At 35.4% G+C, this 21,992-nt stretch overlaps 1 long non-coding RNA gene across 1 annotated transcript; it reads left to right on the plus strand.

The window, feature by feature from the left end:
* Nucleotides 1-990: 990 nt before the first annotated feature.
* Nucleotides 991-2,790, plus strand: LOC148787730 (uncharacterized). The gene is made up of 3 exons (XR_016066167.1): nucleotides 991-1,054; nucleotides 1,572-1,635; nucleotides 2,520-2,790. It is a non-coding gene; the product is annotated as an uncharacterized LOC148787730 (long non-coding RNA).
* Nucleotides 2,791-21,992: the final 19,202 nt, after the last annotated feature.

Below are 21,992 nucleotides of genomic sequence, written 5' to 3' on the forward strand. Positions count from 1 at the left end.
TTACTGCCATCAACCAGAATTATGGAGGTTTTTAGTAGGAGTGGAAAAGAGAAAGGTTAGCACATATGTGATTGGTGGCCCCGGTGTCAATCATCCAGGAAGTCAGATTATTAACAAAGGTTTTAGAAACATTACCAGCAAAGTTATCATCAGTGCAAGCAAAATTGGTGGGCTGGTGGGAGGGTCTGTCTGCATCTCTACCCTCTGCATAAGCCTAATGAGGTCGCTCATGAGGTCTGTAATCTGTTTGGTGGGAGCATGACCTGCAGCGACCTCCTTAACATCCGCTGTTGTTCCAGCAAATCCCTTGATACCTGATCCAGATCCCTTGCCTTTTCTATTGTCGCTCAGAGCCTTATACCAATCCGGGGTCCCATGAAGCTGAAAATAAGTTTTCTGAGTGTGTCCAGACCTAAGACAGTATGTGCAGGTCGCGATCCGCTTATCCCCTGGAGGTTGTTTTTGACCCTAAAACTTCTTCTCGGTTTCCCATCTACCATCCTTGACCGTGAGGTGGTTCGCCAGATGTCCTGAAGAATTACCTATGCTGTTGTGAATAGTTCTCTGTTTCTCTACAGTGAACAATATCGAGAAGGCCCGTTCCATGGTAAGCAATGGTTCTAGCATTTAAAGCTGACTTCATTCGGCATCGTAGCTGTGACGTCCGTAGAATTTTGTATGTAATTGGGAGACTAATTGGTAATTATTAGAAATTTAGATGTAATTAGTAAATAAAATTATAGATTGAATTTGGGATGTAATAAAATTTGTACGGATTAAATTGGAGTTCGTTATAATATTTGGAAGTAAATTATACTAATTAAGAAATTAGGAAGGACACAATGGTAATTATCAAAAGTATAATATATATATATAAAAAAAAAAAAAAGGAAGGAAAAAAGAGGTGGGCAGTGGCATGTGCTGCCACCGCCTCACCAATTATTAAACATATATATATATATATAAGTATGTGAATTGAAAGGGAAATTACATATTAACACACACACACCCACATTTACACACACCGACGCACACACACATTCGGAAAACAGAGGTACGGATTTTAGAGTTTAATCTTTAATAATTTAAATAATTATATTATTTAATTAGTCCGTTTATTAAATGTTGATTATATTGAGCGGTGAACTATTTAATCGGAGTGTTTTATGATTTTGGCTATTTATATTAGTGTCAAATTAAATATCACAATTGCTATAAAAATGATATAGTTGGGTAATTAAAATATTAGATTTGTTAGATTTAATTATTACTATAGCTAATTTACACAATTCCATCGGAATGATTAACCAAATATGTAATTCTATGTATTATTGCTTAATTAAATTGTATAGCAACGGTAAATTGACAGAAAATTCGTAGAAATACTTCGGAAGTTATATTTTAGAAATATTATGTTATTAAAGAGGAAAATGAGGTTTCAATGGTAATATAATTTACTAATGTTATTAAAAATGATAATTATAAATATATAAGGGGTTTGATTAAGTGAATTCTTATGAATTATTTGGTAAATTAAATATATTGATTATACGTATTATAATTTATTATAGGACGTGACGACAAGATAGAGAGTTGAGCAGTCCCTCGTGAATCGAAGTATTTTGGGGATTTACGGTAAGTATAGCTAATTGGATTTATATATATATATATATTTATATGTGTAGTATTGTATAAAATATATATATTGGTTTCTTGGATGCGAACGTGGATTTGGCTTTATATTATTATGCGTGGCTTCGTATATTGATTGTTTATATAATTAGTTGTGGATTATTTGCTAGATTATCATAATATTGGTGAAATTGTTACTATGTGATATGTAATGGTAATGTAGAGATATGCGGGATATGATTATGTGATAATCATATAATTGATTGTTGATGAAATCAAATTGGGAGTTGTTGTTGAGGAAGTGATTATTATAAAGAAAAGAATGATGATCGTGAGTTGAAATAAAAGATGACGCTTACCTAGTTGGAAACACAGTCAATGGTTTATGAAAATGTGATTGATATTGAGATATGAAAAATATGTGAATTAAGCTAGGTACCATGGCGCGTAGGGTACCGGGGTATTCCGGGGCAGCAGGGAATATCCTGTGCTTGTTAGCTACACACTGGGGTGGTGTGGGGGTACCATGTTTGTTGTGATGTCCTGTGCTATATTGCTACACAGCTGAAGTAAAAGAGTGTGGGGATATCACACAACGGGTATCCTGTGCTGTATATGATATGATGATGGCCGGCGAAACCATTGACTGATGTATACCAATTAGAGTAAGTGGGGCCCTTAACTCATAAACGATAATGTTGAATACTGTGTCATAGCTTGATTTATAATTGTGAATAGGTATTACTGCTTATATTTGTTGTTGCTATTGATAATGACTGTTAGTCGATGTGACTGCATGTACCTGAAATTGTTGCCTGTGTATATATATAAACTGATCAGCTATACTTATTGAGTAGGCAGCTCATTCCTTGCCACGTACTTTTCAGGAGATAGGTCACACTGACTAGCCACACTGACTTTGAGCGGTGCCGTCGTCTTTATTAGGTGGGTCAGCCGTGACTTCTGAGGTCAAAGTTTTTTATTATTGGGTTGTAAATATTCTGGTCTTTTGTCGGGATTTGTGTTTGAAAGTTGTGGTATGATTTTTCTTGAGGTTATGTACACGAGAACATGTAGTGAGGGTAAATATTACTTTTGGCGGTATATATTATCTTTTGTGACATATAATATTATATTGATAAATTAGAATTTATTTTACTGGTTGAAAGAGAATTACTTATAGAATGAGTTCTGATTAGAGAAGGGATGAAATAGTGATAATTAGATGTAGCGAGTAGGGGGTGCTACAGTAGCTCTCATGAAGCCCCATGAGGAATTGTAAAAGCTGGGTCGCTTCATCCTTTGCCGAAATAGCTTTGTTGACACCACAAGAGCAACCCCCACAGGTGCAGCTTTGTGTTGGAGATATTCACAAGAGCTCGCCCCACAGTCTCTTTATTTTTGTCATGTATGATGTCAGCGACATATCACCCTGGGCAATGCATGCTATTTCCCATTGGAGTTGGTAAATCATATTGCCATTGTTGTGCCCATATCTAGCCTGAATCTCAAGCCATAATTCTCGAGACGATGAGACATACATAAAACCCTCAACAATATCTTTGGAAATTGAGTTCCAAATCCAAGAAGTGACCATGAGATCCACATGCCTCCATTGTTCGAAATTTGCAGACCCCATCAATGGTCTGGGAAAAGTCCCATCGATGAAATCAAGTTTCATCTTAGTTCCAAGTGAAACATATACTGCCCAACTCCAGGGCAAAAAATTCGTACCGTCTAGCGGTGAGGAAGACAAAACCATACTCGAGTGTTCCGAAGAATGCAAATATAAAGCATCCTTTTCATGTTGAGTTATTTCCAGCGTAGTGTTAAAATCTGCTATGATGTGGTGGCGAAGAGTTTAGAAGTCGTATTCAGAGTCCTTCATAAGGAAGGCTCTGATACCATGTTCAAATATGTATAATTTGAGTGTGAAGGAAGCAAAAAAGCAGCCATTATGGAGTAAATCACTCCAGAGTTTTGCGTATGTTGCCAATCAATCGTTTATGCAGCAATAGAAAGCATATAAATATATATTTGTATAACCTCCTCTAATGAACTAACAAAATATGGTTACAGAAAAGGACAAAAAACAGTTAAAACAAAACTACCCCGAATCTAATAAATCTGTAACAGAAATTTCTGTGATATCATGACAACCGACCTGGGAAGGTGCAGCGACCTCAAGATTGGCGAACTGTATTTAGCCTTCATTACGACCGGTAAATGAGGTAGCACCTCATCAGATGCGATCTCATTGCCACTAGCAGGTGAGGTAGCGACCTCGGTAGATGCGATCTTCCCGCGATTAGGTCGACAGGTCAAACTCTCAACAATATCTCACTCCACAAAGATATTGAAACCATGTTACAAAGGGTTTTTAACAAAATGGATGAACATGAGTTCCATTTTATTCTTAATAATTCGCAGCATGGAGAATCTGGTATCATTGCAACATCCTACTAGCAGAAGGCTCACAAACTAAACCACACCAAACAGTAATATGTGATCTATCTTATCTCAATACTAATCTGAACGCACAAAGTCAGCACAAAGCTGCAGGACTCACGCAAATTCACAAATAATTATGATTTAAAAAAATAATTTATATTATATATACATGTATATATGAATGCATACACCTCTTTATATTCCTTTTTAATGTTCATTATATTATATCCTTTTGTATCCCCTATAATGGTTTGTAATTATAATAATTATGGTGTATTTTGTAAACCATAATTTTGGTGGTCTATAAATACCACCATGTATTTCATTTGCAAAATAAGTTTTGAGAGAATAAGAAAGTGATTTGGAGGAAATACATATATTGTTTTCTTTATATTCTATTAGAAGTGATAGACCAATAAACTTAACATTTCTCTAAGTCTATAATATGTTATGAGCATGACGTTATGCTTGATCAAGTTAAATGTGAGTATAATGTGTTTGTTTACCTCTACAATATAATAATTACTTTTATTCTTGATTATTTAATAATAAAATATGAGTAATTATACTCTATATATTTTAATGTCTAGTAGGTGAAATACTTTCTACCAGTTATTTGCAATATCAACCCTGAAGCATTGATAAGTATAATATTTGATTTTCTCACCACCGAAGTATTTTGAGATAATGGCTTGATCAAGAAGCCCAACGCTTCTTCGTTTGCTTAAGTGATTCCTGAATTTTTTAGTTTTTTTGTTTTATATCATAGTATAGCTATTGTTATTAAAGTATGACTAACTTGAAGTTAATTTAATTGACTTACTTTACCTACATAGTTTTCTTTCATATTCCTATGTATGTATTTTGCATGTTTTGGTAGTATATCTATATGCAATAAAATTTATTTGTTAAAAAAACGACTTTGACATGAATACCATTTAATTGCCATTCGTACGATTATAAGATTTAAGCCAAACTTAAATATATTTAATTTCTTGTATGCATGTCATAATAATTCAAATTATTTACATGGTAACTTATATGTTACTTAATGTTAGTAATGTTTTATGTCATTTTAACTTTATATCATATGTATATGTATATGTTGAATATTATCCTAAAAGTGCATATTAAATTGCCGTAGCTTAATGGTCAATCTCATAAAATTAGATTTCGTTGCTCTTAATATTTTTGAAAAAAATTATTTATTATGGGTTCTTGATACCGAACTACATTTGGCAAGTGGCGAACTGGGAGAAATAATAAAAAAAAGTACTAGTGCTTCTGAGAAAGACTGTGCTAAAACAATGATTTTGCTTCGTCACCATCTTCGTGAGAGCCTGAAGTCTCAATATTTAACAGTTAAAAGTCCATTTCAACTCAGGAAAACTTTAAAGGATCGATTTGACCATTAAAAAATTATAATCTTACCACGTGCAAGATATAAGTGGATACAATTGTGACTGCAAGATTTCAAAACAATTGTTGACTATAATTTTGAGGTGTTTCGAATTGTATCAAAATTGAGATTATGTGGAGAAGATGTGACGGATGAACAAATGTTGAAAAAAATATTTTCTACTTTTCATGCATCCAACCTTGTATTTCAGCAACAGTACAGGGAACATGGGTGCAATGCCTATTCAGAGTTGATTTTATGCCTGCTTGTTGCAGAAGAAAATAATCAGCTTTTGTTGAAAAACCATCACACCCGACCCACTAGTTCCAAATCGCTTCCTGAAAATCAGCAACATTGCCTGAAGCAAATGTTACTTGTGACGCCCCAAATATTATAATATATAAATGTAGGATTAATTGAAATCTTTATAAAACTTAGTGATTAATAAATATATAGGTCGTAATTGGAATATAATAAAATTTAAACGGATTAAATTGGAGTTAATTATAAGATTTGGCATAACTTATATTAATTAAAAAAATTAGGAAAGACGTAATGAATATTTTGAGAGAAGTCTAATTAAATAAATAAAATAATAATAATAATATTATATATATATATTTTAGTAAATAATATATATACATATATATATATATTGAGAGGGAGAGAGAGAGTTGAGAGTGGGCCGCCTCAACTCTCTTTCCCTTTCTTTTATACACCCACACGCATACACAATACAATTGTGAAAATTGAAATTCTTCCGCGGAAAAAGAAAAAGAATTAGAGGTTCCAAAATTGTAAATTTAAGTTATATTAATTTATATAATTATGTTATTTGATTAGTTGATTTATTAAATATTGATTATATTGAGCGATGTACTATTTAACTGGAATGTTTTATAAGTTTAACTACTTAAAATAGTGTTGAATTGAATGTCAAATCAGATATAAAATTATATCGTTGGTTAATTACGTTATTAAATTTATTAGATTTGAATATTACTATAGCTAACTTAAACAATTTCAACGAAATTATTAACGAAATACGCAATTTTATGTGTTATTGTTTAATTAAATTATATAATAGCGAGAAATTGATTAGAAAATTCATAGAAATATTTTGAAAATTATATTTAAGAAATATTATGTTATTAAAGAGGAAAAATGAGGTTTTTAATGATAACCTAATTTAGGAATGTTATTAAAAACGATAGTTAAAAATATAAAAGGGGTTTGGTTAAATGAATTCCTATGAATTACTTAATAAATTATAAATATTTTTATGAAGCCTAGAGTGTCTAGTTATTAAGAAAAACTAGAACGATGATTTATATTTCGATAGAAATGAAATATTAAAGATTTTTAGAAATTGTGCGAATAATATTTAATATTATATTTAAAAAAAATTACGATATTCACGATATATTAATTGTATGTGGTATAACTCATTACAGAATACGGGATAAGGTGAAAAGACTGACAATTATTGATTGAGTAGATAAAAGTATTGTAAGGGCAAGGTAAGTAAATAATTAGTATTATCTATATATGTTTTCTTTATTTGTGGTAATACTGTTATACAAATTTGTGATTCATACTGACGTTGATTCATTTAAAAATATGTCAGTGGTGAATGATTTAATTTGATTGACGATATTGTGTACGTGGAATAAGAAAGTAATGAATGAAAAGACCTTTGATGCGATATGAAAAGAGCTATGATGCGAAATAAAATAGCTATGATGCGAAATGAGATTGATGAGCGACTGTCATGGGGATTCATTTGAACTTATATAATGGTGAGATTGAGTTGACCAGAAAAACACGATATCACCTTCTGGTAAGCAAACTAGGAAAAAGTGAAGTTTATGAATGTCTTATTGTGAAATAGCTATTTGATGTAAAAAACTGATTATGTTAGAATTAAATTGACTATATTCTATGCATGTGTCCTACTTATCTTGTTTGGCACTGTATTTGATATACATATGTAGATAGGGTTGGTTATTTACTTAATGAGTAGAAGGCTCATTCATCTGCTGATATTTTTTTTTCAGGAATAGACTTCGAGGTGTCTACTTGTCGAAGACCAAACGCTATAGTTTATTAGGTCGGGCCAGTATGCAGTTTTCTCCCGTTTTCAGTTTAAATGCAAATCACATTTTGTTTGTACAAAGAGAATGTAAAAGTGTGGGGACTACTTGAGATAGATCACCTTCTTGTGTTTGATATGTATATATATATAATGTTGTAGGTTGATTATGCCTGTTATGACGTTCGAATTATGTGCATACTTATATATATAGATATAGGGGTTACTATAAGTACGACGTTTAGGGAAGATATAGCCCTACTAGCGATAAGGGATGCTACATTACTTCTTCACGAAAGGGGCGTGGTCGATACCATGGCTCACCTCAGGGCCATTCTTATGGATGTGGTCGTGGAAATCATCATAATACATCGATTAATCCAATTTATATCTAGTCAAATTATACCAGGCTTCTATAAAAGCAAAGGGTAAAAGCAATTGAGACTAATCTTGTTGAAGCTACAATCTCAGATAATACCCACATAGATGCAATAATTTTTTTCCAATATATTGAAAATGATGATAAAGATATCCCTGAGCTGCCCTTACAGTTTGGTGATATTACTGAGGATTTCAACATGCTTGTTGATTAGATTTATCTCATATGTTATTAGCGTGTTTCTATTATTAAGTTATGTTTACTTTCATTAGTAGGGTATTTCTTTTAATATTGTAATGCTTTTATATTTTATGAATGAAGTTTTTCCTTTACTTATTATATACCTATTTCATTTAAATAAAATGAATCAAGCCATTACAAACCTCAATGACAAGGAGCATTGCCTTGTTGATAGTGCCACTGCGCTTACAATTATGAGAAACAAGAAATTTTTCTCAAACTTGTTAATGACAAGAACCAATGTGAGTACTATTTCATGAGTTAGTAATCTTATTAAAAGCTCCAAAGAGCTACTACCTTGTTATCTGAAGCAACATAATTACATATCAATAATGCTTCTTATTCTAGTAAATCACAAAGGAACTTATTGAGTTTTAAGGATATTTTACAAAATGATTTTCATATTGAAATCATGAATGAAAATGGTATCGAATATCTGTATTTTACAACATATAAAATTGGCTAAAATCAAATTTTAGAAAGAATGAGAACATATATTTCTGATTTATATGGCCCATTGATAAGCTCCGTAGAAACACATAGTATCACTAACCCGAAGTTAGTTGATCAAAGTATTTTTACTTTGTGGCATGATAGACTTGGCCACCCAGGTAAAACAATGATGTATAAGATTATTGAAAATTCACATTGACACCCACTACAGGACCTGAAGATCTTTGCTAAAGGCGATTTGATTTGTTCTGCTTGTTCTCTTGGAAAATTAATTACAAAGCCATCTATAAAAAAAGTGAATATAGAATCTCCTATGTTTCTTGAACGAATTCAAGGAGACATACCCGCCAATAACACCGTCACGTGGACCATTTAAATACTTTATGGCATGATTGACGCATCAATGCGTTGGTCACATGCAAGCTTGTTGTCAATACGAAATGTTGCTTTTGCAAGACATTTAGCCCAAATTATTAAACTAAGAACTCATTTCCTAATTATCCTATTAAAAGGATAAAGTTTTGATATTGCGGGAAAATTTACTTCTAATATTCAATGGTTATTGTCAATCAATTGAGATAGTTGTGGAGCATCCAGTTGCTCATGTACATACTCAAAAAGGTCTGACAAAGTTGTTAATTAAGCGGTTAAAATTAATAGCAAAACACTTATTAATGAGTTCATTGCCTTCATCGGCATGGGGGCATGCAATTTTGCATGCAGCAGCACTAATTCGTCTTAGACCTACCGCTTTACGTTATCTACCCTAATCTCTTAAGGAGTTAAAGCTTTTAATAACTCTTTCTTCTTACCTTTGTAGCTTGTAATTCTGTCTTCCGAAAAGGACATCCGACTAGTAAACTCAGTCTTAGAGCTAAGAGTTCGATCTAAAACTGGGTGATCTTTTATAACAATATCAACACCACCTATTCTAGGTATCTTAATAGGATCTGGTGTCATTACCTTTGCGAATTCCTTGAAAAATCTAGGAATCTCAATATACTCTTTCCTAATAAATAAATCTGAATGATGCGTATTGGAAAGGGCATAAGCTATTCTATAAGTTATAGAATCTGGTCTATTACCTTCTTCAATTAGATCTTTTGTTTTGAAATCTTGATGAAGGGTTAAGACTCTACTAAAATCTTGATCTGTTAGGTTGTATGCAATCCTAGGATGAATGTCAAACATCAATTTTCCTGCATACAAATTTCTTATCATTGTTCCAAGACAACCATCTCTCAGGTTATTGATTCTTCTATCCATTATCGATAAATGTATTTCTGAATCAATTCCTTCCTTAAAAGTTGCTTTTATTACTACTTCAATAGTTCCTATATGGATCCATTTCATAGTAATAGCTAGTTCTTCTCTAAGCTTACTTAATTCTTCAAGAATTTCTTCTTTACGGATAAATTGCATCTTCATCACATTACCAGTGAGTTCCATAGGTATAGCAAACTCACCTGAACTTACTTTGTAGATTATGTGATGCTTCTTTTGGTTTTGTCCTATCTGATTCAGGACTTTTCCAATCCCTCCAATCCTAAATCCATCGTATGGGCTGAGGTTGGAATCTTGTGCCATGATTCTTTCTATGGTTTTGTTTGACACCGTCATTCTAGAAAAGAATCATGATAGGCTTTCAGAAGTTTGAAGCCTATCTCCCTCGTTGTAATTATTTTGACTCGGTTGAAGATCCATCTGAATCAGTCTCTATTTCCTCCTTATAGACACTTTCGTCTAAAGGAAGATCTTCGAATTGGTAGATGGGTACCAAATCGCCATAGTAAACTGTATCTAGGATATCATCCGTGGCTTCAAATTTTCTCAATTCACCAGGTTTGTGGGGGTAATCGGGAGATATATGTCCTTTTGCTCCAAAAGTCCAGCAATTGCAGTCTTTGAAACTTTCATTGGCTCGAGTATCGGCCCGTCTGAAAATTCTTCTGTAGGGGCTCTTCCAGTGGACCTTGCATCTGTTTGTCTAGATCCTTGGGATGAAATCCTTGTTGGTCCTATTCTCTGTCTAGATTTGTATGTTCTGGCTTTGGACTTGGACCACCATGATCTCCGTTGGGAAAAGGTTATTCTGGAACTCCTAGGGTAGGATTCACTATTCTGCTTCCTCCTTTTCCTTGGCTCACTTGTTCTCCCATAATAGTTGGAAAATCATTGTTATCACAACAAAGAGGGGTTCGTTTGATTTTACCTCTCAGTCTTTTCATATTCTTCTAGATGGATGCTTGATAACACCAATCCTTCAGTTTATCTTTAAGGAAAGACATTCTTCGCGCCACTGAAGCTACCTGTCCTTCAGGTACTTTATATGACTGGATCAACATTTCCCTCCATGGACTGCATATCTTTGTGAAGAACATTGGAGCTGCTACTTCCGTTGCTACTCCACTCTGGAAGAAATACTTGCGAAACCAATAGATGTATTCATCTACTGCGCAAATACTTCTAAGTTCAAGGCTGAAGAGAGCCTGTGCATATTCTCTAGCCTTTTCTGCTCTACTTCCTTCGAAGTATCCATCTCCGATTAAGTGTATCTTGATAAGCCTTCTTAGCCGGTTTGCTATCTCACCTTTTGAATCTCCGGCAAGGATGGTGGCTTTGGTATCTTCTGGGGTATTATCCCATCCGATCTTTATAGATCTCTCTAAGCTCAACTCCACAAGCTTTATGAAGTTTTCATTGTCGAGCTCTAGGGTAGTTGCTGCTATCTTGATTGCTGCAACCCATTCGTCTATCAATTCCTCGGTATTTCAGAAATCGATAATATGCAGGTTCAGTATAGCGCCATATGGATGTAAGGGCTGGAGCATGGTCCTTTCCCAAGGTGTATTCTCCGGCACTCTTTTTGGATTTCTTCTTAGATTTTCCTTTAGCCTGGTTCCCACAAATGTTGGAGTGGCATTAGTGTGAAAATCAGCACTTTCTCTTATTGGTTGATCCTGTGGAGGATCACTAGAGCATGTACTTCCCTCCGGCGGTGGTAGTGCTGGAGTTATCTCATTTGTTTGGATATTGAATAAATCCACGATCCCGAGTTGGGAAAAGAATTCCGCCAATTCTTGTAGATCTGATAGATCCGCTCTCGTTACCTCCATTATTTTATAGATGTAATAGAAGCAATAATTTGATCTTCTCTTGACTTCGGCTTTAGAATCTCCGTGGCCTTCCCCTTCTGGTGTAGAAGAGGTACTGTTCCAAGGGCGTCCCTGATTCGCTCCTGTCTAGATCTAGATGTCTCAGGACTCTCTCGTTGATTTCTCTTCAGATCTGTAAGACCCTTGTGTAGATCGAGAAGGATCTTAAGGACCTCGTGCACCTTTTGGCTCAAATATTCTATTTTTATAGGTATATGGATTAACCTATGTCCATAGTCTTGAACCGTGTTTTGGATCTCCCTCAGATCTTGAGAGATCTTTGATGTATCCGGCTCGAGTTCCTTCCAGTCAGTCATAATTTTTAGAACTGAAATTATGTAGGAATTTACCTGTTCCGCTTCTCTGATTGGGATTCTACCATGAACTTTAGTGGGGTGCAGACGCCTCACTGCATTCCCTGGTAGCACTTGTCTGACTTCGAAATTTTTCAGCCATTCTTTTTCCTCTTCCGGTGTGAGAAGTCTTGGATCAATCCTCTTGGGACCGTTGTAACACTTGTCAAGAATTTCCATAAGAAATTCTCTTCTCTGTATTTCCAAAATCTGAAAATATTTCCTTTTTTCATAGTAACTCGAACTTTCGTTCGGTTCCATTTTCTCTCAAAGAGTCTCCTCCATTAGTGGATAAATAATATCAAAATGTAATATGATCATATATTTTTTCAATAAACCTAGGCTCTGATACCATTCTTGGCGAGCATGGGTGAAAATATGCATAAATTGCAAGAATAGTAAAAATGGACTAAAATTCGTGCTTAAAAGTAGTTCAGGGGTAAAATGGTCCAGAATTTAGCCCAGCTCCGCGCAGATTCCTTTCAGAATCTGTGAGATCCTATCGGAGGACCAAAATTGAGCGATTTTGGAAAGTTATGGGACTAAAATGGGATTGCAAAAAGTTAAAGGACTAAAATGAAAAATAGCCAAAGTTAAGGGACTAATCTTGCCTTTAATCCTTTACTTTATTTGCTAAAGCTGTTTGTCTTTAGAATTTAATGCTTCTCTATTTGATGCAGCTCTATAACCCTAAGAAAATAAATATAGAGGAATACAATGAGTTCTACGAGAAAACATTTAATGAATACTTGGAAACTCTTGCCTCTTCACACTTTACAACTAAGGTTATTGAAGTTTCTTATTGTTCGGACAACTCTGTTTAATATCCAGTTTGCAAGCTCCATGCTTCACTGGATACTTCTACTTGTTGATATACCTTTTGGACTTACTTAGTTACATACATTACGTGCAACCTCTAATCTGATCATTTTCCTTTTGTTGTGGCAGGTAGCACTTATCACAAAATTTTCTTTCAGGGTGTCGTTCTTTAAGAAAATTGCAAAACGAGGATATAAATACTTTGGCCGTTAGACAACTATGAAAATCACAAGAGTCAAAAGGATGAAAGAAAGTTATTTCCTAATTTTTCTGGACGAAATTCTATATGGGACGAAATTCTATACGATAAAATACTATGAAATAGACTCCTAGAATGAATATAATTCAAATTTGATGAACTCAAGGAAGTCCTTCCATTAGTTGGGATGACACAAGACTTGTCATAGTCCAATTTCCCAATCAATAGGCGTGTCTTAAGAGAATAAGGTTGTAGATGAATGTTTATTTTTATATCCATTTAAAGAACTAAGTTGTGGATGTCATGCTTAACTTAAGAGGATGACCTATGAGTAAAGGTTAACTTTCATTTTTACCTTAGTAGGATGAGGTTGTTGATCAGCATTAGGTGTGCGTTTACTAAGACTAATTGTAAAGACCCATGCCAATTCGATGTTTAGTTGCTTTAGAAATTCTTCATTAATTTTTTTATACAGTATATTGGTTTTTTAACCGAACTCATATATATATGTTCTTCTTAGTAGCTTATAAAGTAAGAAAACAAGTTTCACGTAATGAATAAAAATAAAACTAAATATTATTTGATGTACATTTCTTAATACATGTTTTTAATAATTGTAATGCACATGTCATGTCTACTATCACAACATCATGTGACATGCATTCTTTTTCGTATATTAGTAATGTAGAATATATTTTGTACATCAGACCATCATATGGTGTATAACCTAGTTGATCTTGCCTCAATCAACCTATACTCTAATCATGAGAATTGATGTTCTCTAAATAAATGGGCACTCTTTGCATATTGAACTTAAAGGATTATTTGGTAATAAAAAAGTTGTTTGAATGTCTTTCTATGCGTGTGCAATAGCTGTTGCTTCTTGTATATGGGAAATTAATGAACATTCTCATCATATGAGTGTAGGAAATTTGTTAAGGGGTCGGAAAGAGGGAACAACACTGGTGGCATAAGAGAAATTAAGCTAGTAAAGGACAAAAGGCAATGAATCTGTTGGAACTGTCTGCTTTATTTTTCCTTACTCCTTAGATTCTCTATGAAACTCATTGCAGTATAGGCTAACAAGAAATCATATAATGAAGTCGACTAATTCAGTGGGTTGTTAGTCTTTCAATTAAGAAAGAGATGGTATGGGAGACCAAATTTTCATTAATGGACTGATAGATAAACGAGTTAGCATGGGAGACGAAATTTTCATTCCTTGCGCTACCGAAGGCATTAAGAATTCCCCGTGGAAAAGTTTTATTTAAGTAAGCATCTTGCAAATCTTAACTTTCTCTTGTGCTTGTGATATGTGTTATTGAAATTTTTTACTGAGTTGCATTTTTGTTAGCATTGTGTTGCTTGTCAGCATTCTCTTTTATTGCAGATTTAAAAAATCTGCTACAACAAGTGAAGTTTTGTCGCATTCATGGAAATTACATCTTTGTGTTTTGAATGCGTGATATTTAATTTAGTTGATCCAAAATTGATTGCTTTTGCTGAACAATCTTCAGTAGCAGAATGAGCACTAACATATGCAGTTGAATTCCCCTATTGCATTAAAATTATGAGAAATTCCTCTTCCTGCTAATTCTGTTTGTTGCATACATTTTTTGCTGCAGCAACCATTTTATAAATAGTACGTTGTTTTACACGGGTGACTTCTTTGCTATTTTTTCAGATTACGAGAATGAATTTCTGAAAATGCTTTGGGAGACAAGTTTAAGTGAATAGGAAGAAATTCAAAAACCAAGATCCACAGGAAAAAAAACAAAAAAAAAAACAAGAAAAGAAGAGAGATCTACAAAAAAAATCAATACATATAAATATGGTAGAAAAAAAAACAACCATAAAAAAAGCACGCAAAGGAAAAAAAAATATCAATATCCACTACTTCAACAGGAGTATGGAGATCAAATATTTGCTCTTGGTAAAAGAAGAGTAGAAAACAACTATTATTATATGTGCAAGGTACTTGTGGTAGTTTGCTCATTTTTCTGTTTACCTTAGTCAATTTTTAAAACATGTGTATTAGAGGGAGAGTGTTTGAATGGCCTGTAATTTAAATATCTCCAAGGTACTATAGATGATATTTAATGTTGCAAATTCTTTCTATATCTTGCAAGATCCTTAATGAAGATACCTGCAAAATTAACAACTCCCAAGAAGCTCTGTAGATGCTTCTTGTCTTTGAGCACGTCTGAAAAATTGCGGATTTTCTCCACAATATGCTCCTATAGCTCAATCACTGTTTTGTTAATAAGAATTCCTAGAAATTCAATTTTATTGACAGCAATAGTAGCTTTCTTTTCAAAAAGTACTAAACCTTCTCTATGGCATGCATCGAAAAATATTTCAAGATGTTTAATATGTTCTTTCATATTTTTGGATGCAATTAGTATGTCGTCAATATGGACAAACATGAACTCAAAATAATCTTTGAAAAGATTATCCATTTTTCTTTGAAATATCTGGGGTGCATTAGCTAAACCCATTGGAAGCAAATTCCAAATATACTGTCCCTGTGGTGTGGAGAATGCAGTAAATTTCTTTGATTCATTCTCCATCTTAATCTGATAAAACCCAGATTTGCAATTGAATTTAGAAAACAGGGCACTGTTACCCCCTTTTGCAAGCGTCCAAAAGTTTCAAGATGTTTTTCACTTAAAATAAATACATAGATTACTCTGAATTTTCTAATCTGATAATTTTTCTCTTGCTTTGGCAGGTACTACTTTTCACAAAATTTTCTTTCAAGGTGTCATTCTTACTAAGAAAATTGCAAATAAAGGATATAAATGCTTTGGTAGTCGGACAACTACAAAAATCATATGACTCAAAGGGATGAAAGAAAGGTATTTCTTAAGTTTTCTAGATGGAATTCTATATGATACAATAGTATGTAATAAACTCTTGGGAATGACAATACTTTGGATTTTTCCAAACTCAAGGAAGTCCTTCCATCTGTTTAGATGGCACAAGACTTGCCTTGATCCCATTTCCCCATCAACAAGCCTATTTCAAGCGAATAAGGTTGTAGTTGAACATTTATTTTCATATCTACTTAATGAACTAAATTGCGGATTTCATGCTTAACTTAAGGAGATAAGTTATGAATAAATGTTAAGCTTACAAGAATGAGGTTGTGGATTGGCATTAGGTGTGCGTTTAATTTAGATGATAGGAGCAATTGTGAAGCTTACTACATGCTTCATATTCTTTGTGTAGGTTAGCCGCCTCATGGACCTTTGTCGTGAATAGCTTATATAGCAACAAGGGTGTGTTTCTCCGGGTGCTTATCAGGCATGTCTTTCAATCTACAATATATTCATATTACAATCTTTCAATTTTGCTATATGTTGTACATTGCAAGAAGTCTGTAGTATATGTTGATACTGCACCAGGTGAGGTTTCAGAGCAGTGTCTAAAAAGCATGCATGGTTATCAAATGCTCCTATAAACTGGATTTTGGTTGGGGGAGATAAGAAAAGTACCAAACTAGATTTAGTTCATTTTATGGAATGAGAATTTTCACCCTTGAGGAAAGAAAAAAGAGTGATCATCCATGAATTACTACTCCAATTTTGTTTGCTTTACTGTTTTGTTGTTGTCTTTCTATTGTTATATCCATTCAATATTTGATTAGTTACCAACTTTTACTTTTATATAATATTCTTTTGTTATCTTTGATGACACTTAATTGTTTGCTGAAGGTAATGAATATCAGTTGCAATAAAAATTTTCTTATACAGGTTATTTCCACTTACATGCCTGTTGCTCATGGATCTCAACATCCTGAAAAAAGTGCTCATCTGCGTGTTGAGCACTATTTATATCTTACCTACCATGCCTGTGCTTTCTTAACATTTTTACGAACTTTCGAAAACCTTGATCTTGGTTAACAGCAATGCAAGTGATGCCTTGGACAAGCTGCGGTTCCTTAATGTTACTCCCCAACTATTGATAGATGCCGTTGATCTTAACACCTGCATCTAGGCTGACAAAGACAATAGAATTACTACAATTACACTAGTTGTATGAGCTTTAAGCTCTGGTTTCATCTATAGTGACTGCCCTATAAAGATGCTAGGATTGCATGACTGTACAGGAGCTTGTTGATTGTCTTGGTACTATTGCACAAATTGGAGTTGCAAAGTTTTTAAAAGCATTGAAGGTGAGTCATCCTTTGGGGATACGCACAGTTTATTGTTTCTGTCTATTCACGGTCATAACTATAGATCACTTTCCTATTTTGTTGTTTGACAGGAAAGCAAGGATGCGGGTGCTTACAGCGACTTAAGTGGTCAGTTTGGAGTGGGATTCTATTTAACTTCGCTTATTTTGTAGCGGGTATGCATGGGTTTCTCCTAATCTAATACTCCCTCTAGAGTTGAATCTAACATCCCCCCCGTTACCCTCAAGAAAATTGTTTGATTTTTTCTGTTGGCATGTTAGGCTTATTCATTTTTTGTATGAAATGCTGAGGTTTAAACAAAGAGCCCTAAATCTAATAACAATATGTATAGGAAGGAGAAGCCAACTCTAGTTCCTATAACATCTGATAAGAGACTGATCCTACTAAGCTCATTCCACAGGAAAATCGTCTAACTCTCTATCTTAATTTGGTTCAAAAACTTCTAGTGTTATGTGTTTTTGCTTCTTCTTTGTTGGTTTTCTATTGTGTCCTAATGTTCCTTCTATTTCTGCATTAGCATGATGATAAAGGACATGGACATCCAGAACGAATTCAGAAGCTTGTTAAAAACTATTCACTTGTTTGTTTCCTTTCTAATTTATACATTGCAAGAGAAGGCATACACTAATGAGGTAAACATTCCCAATCTCTTCTGATGTTGGTTTGACCTTGCACATACTATTTAAGTTCTATTGCTCCTCTCTAATAAAAAGGAAGGATTTTCACATATTTCACATAGATGAAATGCAGTTACTATTACATATAAGGGGATTATAGAGACAAATTTAACATTTGCATTTCATGCTCTTGGTGTGATGATTGAGTAAATCTTTTTCCTAATGCTAGATGAGATCGGTGGGAGAAGCATTGAAAAGAATATTTTTAAGAGCTTACAGTTGAATGTTGAGTGGATAACTTTGATCAAGCTTTATGACACTATTATGAAATGATCCAGTGTAAGTATACTTAGTCACTAAGAGTTATGTGTTCCTCTAGTCAAGAGCTACCAGTGCATAAGAAAGATTAAGTTGGTACATGACAAAAGGCAATGATTATTGTTAGAAATGTTTGATAATTTTTCTTTACTTATTAGATTCTCTTTGAAACTCATTGATTTATTGGCTAACATGATACTGTATAATGAAGTCGACTAATTCAACAGGTTGTTAGTCTTCCAATTAGAAGTGAGGTGGTTAACAGTGCGTTTGATAAATGGATAACACAGAGACCAAATTTTCATTAATTGCTGCAACAAATGCATTAAGAATCCCCAGGAAGATATCAACAAATTCACCGACTTGAATAAAGCTTGCCTGAAAGATCCTTATCCCTTACCAAGGATTGATGTCACGGTAGATTCTACAACGAGGTTCAAAATGTTTTTGATAATGGACGCCTACTAGGGTTATCATCAGATTTTTATGGCCAAGGAAGACCGGGAGAAGACATCTTTTGTTACCAATAATGGAATTTATTGTTATAATGTAATGCTATTCGGTTTGAAGAACGCAGGTGCTACCTATCAGCGATTGGTGAATAAGATGTTCCACGAGCCCATCGGCAGGACCATGGAAGTATATGTTGATGACATGTTAGTCAAGAGCAAGAGGTCGCAAGATCACCTCGAACATCTTGAACATGCATTAAACATCATGAGGACGTATGGAATGAAGTTGAACCCGGACAAATGCACATTTGGGGTAGGATGAGGCAAGTTCTTGGGATGCATGGTTAGTGAATGAGGAATTGAAGCTAATCCCGAGAAGATCCAAGCCATCACAAACTTGAGATCGCCGACCACGATCAAGGAAGTACAGAAGTTGAAAGGTAAGATCGCTTCACTGAACCAATTTATTTCTAGATCCGCTGATAAGAGCTTACCTTTCTTTAAAATCCTAAGAAAGACTAAAAATTTCGAGTGGAACGAAGAGTGCGAAAAAGCTCTGCAAGATCTCAAAGATTATTTGACAACGCCTCCACTCCTCGCAAATCCTAAGGAAGGGGAAATGTTGTTTCTGTACTTAGTTGTGTCCGAGAACGCTGTCAGCTCAGTGCTAGTGCGGGAAGAAGGGAGTCAAAGCCCTATTTACTATGTCAGCAAAATGTTACAGTGAGCGGAATTGAGATATTCAGAGATGGAAAAGCTGGCACTCGCGCTGGTTATCACAAACCGCAAGCTCCGACTATATTTCCAATCGCACAAGATTGTGGTGCTGACCAATCACCCTTTAAAACATGTGATGTCTCGGTCGGAAGCTTCAGGATGGTTAATCAAATGGGCAGTCGAATTGGGGCATTATGAAATTGAATATCGGCCCAGAACAGCACAGAAGGCAAGATTCTAGCAGATTTTGCGACGGAGTTGTCTAGCGATCTCGAAGAACAGAATTGCAAATGGATGCTGCACGTTGATGGATCCTCGAATGCCAATGATGGGGGTGCTGGAATATTGATCCAAGGACCCAAGGAGGTGGAGATCGAAGTCACGGCTCAATTATCATTCCCAATCACTAATAATGAGGCGGAATACGAGGCATTAATTCTGGGGCTAGAGCTCGCGTATGAAGCCGGAGCGAGAGACTTAGAGATTTTCACAAATTCCCAGCTGGTCGCACTACACAACGATGGGACGTACGAGACGAGAGAAAAGACAATGATATCCTATAGGGACATCGTTAAGAATTGGATGGATAAATTTGATAAGTGTTCCATCTCGCAAGTTCCTGGGGCAGAAAATAATAAAGCAGATGCCTGGTCCATGTTCGGAGCAGCAATGTCGGGAATAAGGGATCGCAAGGTTACAGCATTGGTCCGAGAGCGATTAGCCATTTCGGGTAAAGCGGAGGTGCACGCAATATCTGAGGTGGAATCCTGGAAAGATGAAATTGTAAAGTATTTGGAGAACGGCACCTTGCGGGAAGATCCCATTAAAGCTAAAAGTGTAAGATTTCGAGTGGCAAGGTTCACATTGCTATCAGGCCAGTTGTACAAGCAAACATTAAAGGACCCCTATTGAAGTGTTTGGATGAAGAAAGAGCTGAATACGTGATGTGAGAAATCCATGAGGGCAATTGTGGAAATCATTCAGGTGCGAGGTCGCTAGCACATAAGGTGGTGCGCCAAGGATACTTTTGGCCCACAATTATAAAGGACACAAAGGAGCTAGTAAGAAAGTATAGCTGCCAAAGATATGCGTCCATGATCCATCAACCGGCAACCCGCATGGAGCCGATCAAGATGGTGTGTCCTTTCGACCAATGGCGAATAGATATTGTGGTACCTCTCCCTCCTGCTCAAGATCAAAGGAAGTTTATTATTGTAGCAGTGGAATACTTCTCTAAGTGGGTCGAAGCAGAAGCCGCGGCCAGAATTTTGGAGAAAGAAGTCATCAACTTCATATGGAAGAAGATCATATTCAGGTTCGGCGTACCTAGAATTTTAATTTCTGACAATGGGACTCAGTTTCAGGGAAGAAAAATCACTGAATGGTGCAAGGAGTTCAAGATCGCACAACATTTCACAGCGGTCTCAAATCCCAGGCTAATGGGCAAATGGAAGTGACGAATAGAACGATCCTGCAACATCTAAAAATGCGATTGGAGAACAAGGGGTCCTGAGTCGAAGAGTTACCCGGAGTCCTGTGGGCATATCGAACTACACCCCGAACAACAACAGGTGAGACCCCATTCTGCTTGGTTTATGGTACTGAAGCAATAATCCCTGTAGACATCAGTGAGGAATCCCAGCGGGTCGTGATGTATGACCCCGAATCAAACAACAGCGAACGGAGCTTTGACCTTACACTGATAGAAGAGAAAAGGGATGCTACGTATGCAAAAATTATGCATCACAAGGGGTTGATGATGAAAAACCATGATCGCAAAATGCGACCAAGGTAACTGCAAGTGGGTGACTTGGTACTCAAGAAAGTAGAGGTTTCAAAGCACGTGGGTAAGCTCGACCCTTCTTGGCAAGGCCCGTACAAAGTGATAGAAATCAAAAAACAGGGTACGTACAAATTGCAGGATATGCAAGGGCAGAACCTGCCACGACCGTGGAACATCCAAAATCTGAAAAGGTTTTATGCATGACTGAGGCGATCGCATATCCGGAGCCTGTGAAAGACCATCAACTGCTCGAAGATCCATGTTGAAAGTGCTTGTGAAAGGCCATTAGCTGCTCGAATATCCATGTTTAAGGTGCCTGTGAAAGGCCATCAACTGCTCGAAGATCCATATTTAAGGTGTCTACGAAAGGCCACCAACTGCTCGAAGATTCATACCTAAGATGCCTGTGAAAGGCCATCAACTCACTTATGTCTAGGTGCCTGCGCAAGGCCAACAAACTGCAAACGATAGGAAGGTTGCATTTCTTGTGCTAGCAAAAAGTCATAAGATCTTATTTTGGTGCCTAAAAAAGGCCGGTCGATTTGTACAAACTCTAATTCCACTTTAGGAGCCTGAAAAAGGCCAAGTTCTCTTATATGTTATGTCAATTTGAAAATTATGCGTATTTTTTATGATTACTGTCTTTTATTTGGACTTCTTGACCGAAACCACAAACGCCAACTAAAAAAGAGGCGTCCAACAAGGTGCGATCTGAAAAAGATGTACTCCCAAACG

The sequence above is a fragment of the Sesamum indicum genome, linkage group LG6 (assembly GCF_026168435.1).
Source record: "Sesamum indicum cultivar Baizhima isolate 11 linkage group LG6, ASM2616843v1, whole genome shotgun sequence".
In the NCBI taxonomy this organism is placed as follows: Eukaryota; Viridiplantae; Streptophyta; class Magnoliopsida; order Lamiales; family Pedaliaceae; genus Sesamum; species Sesamum indicum.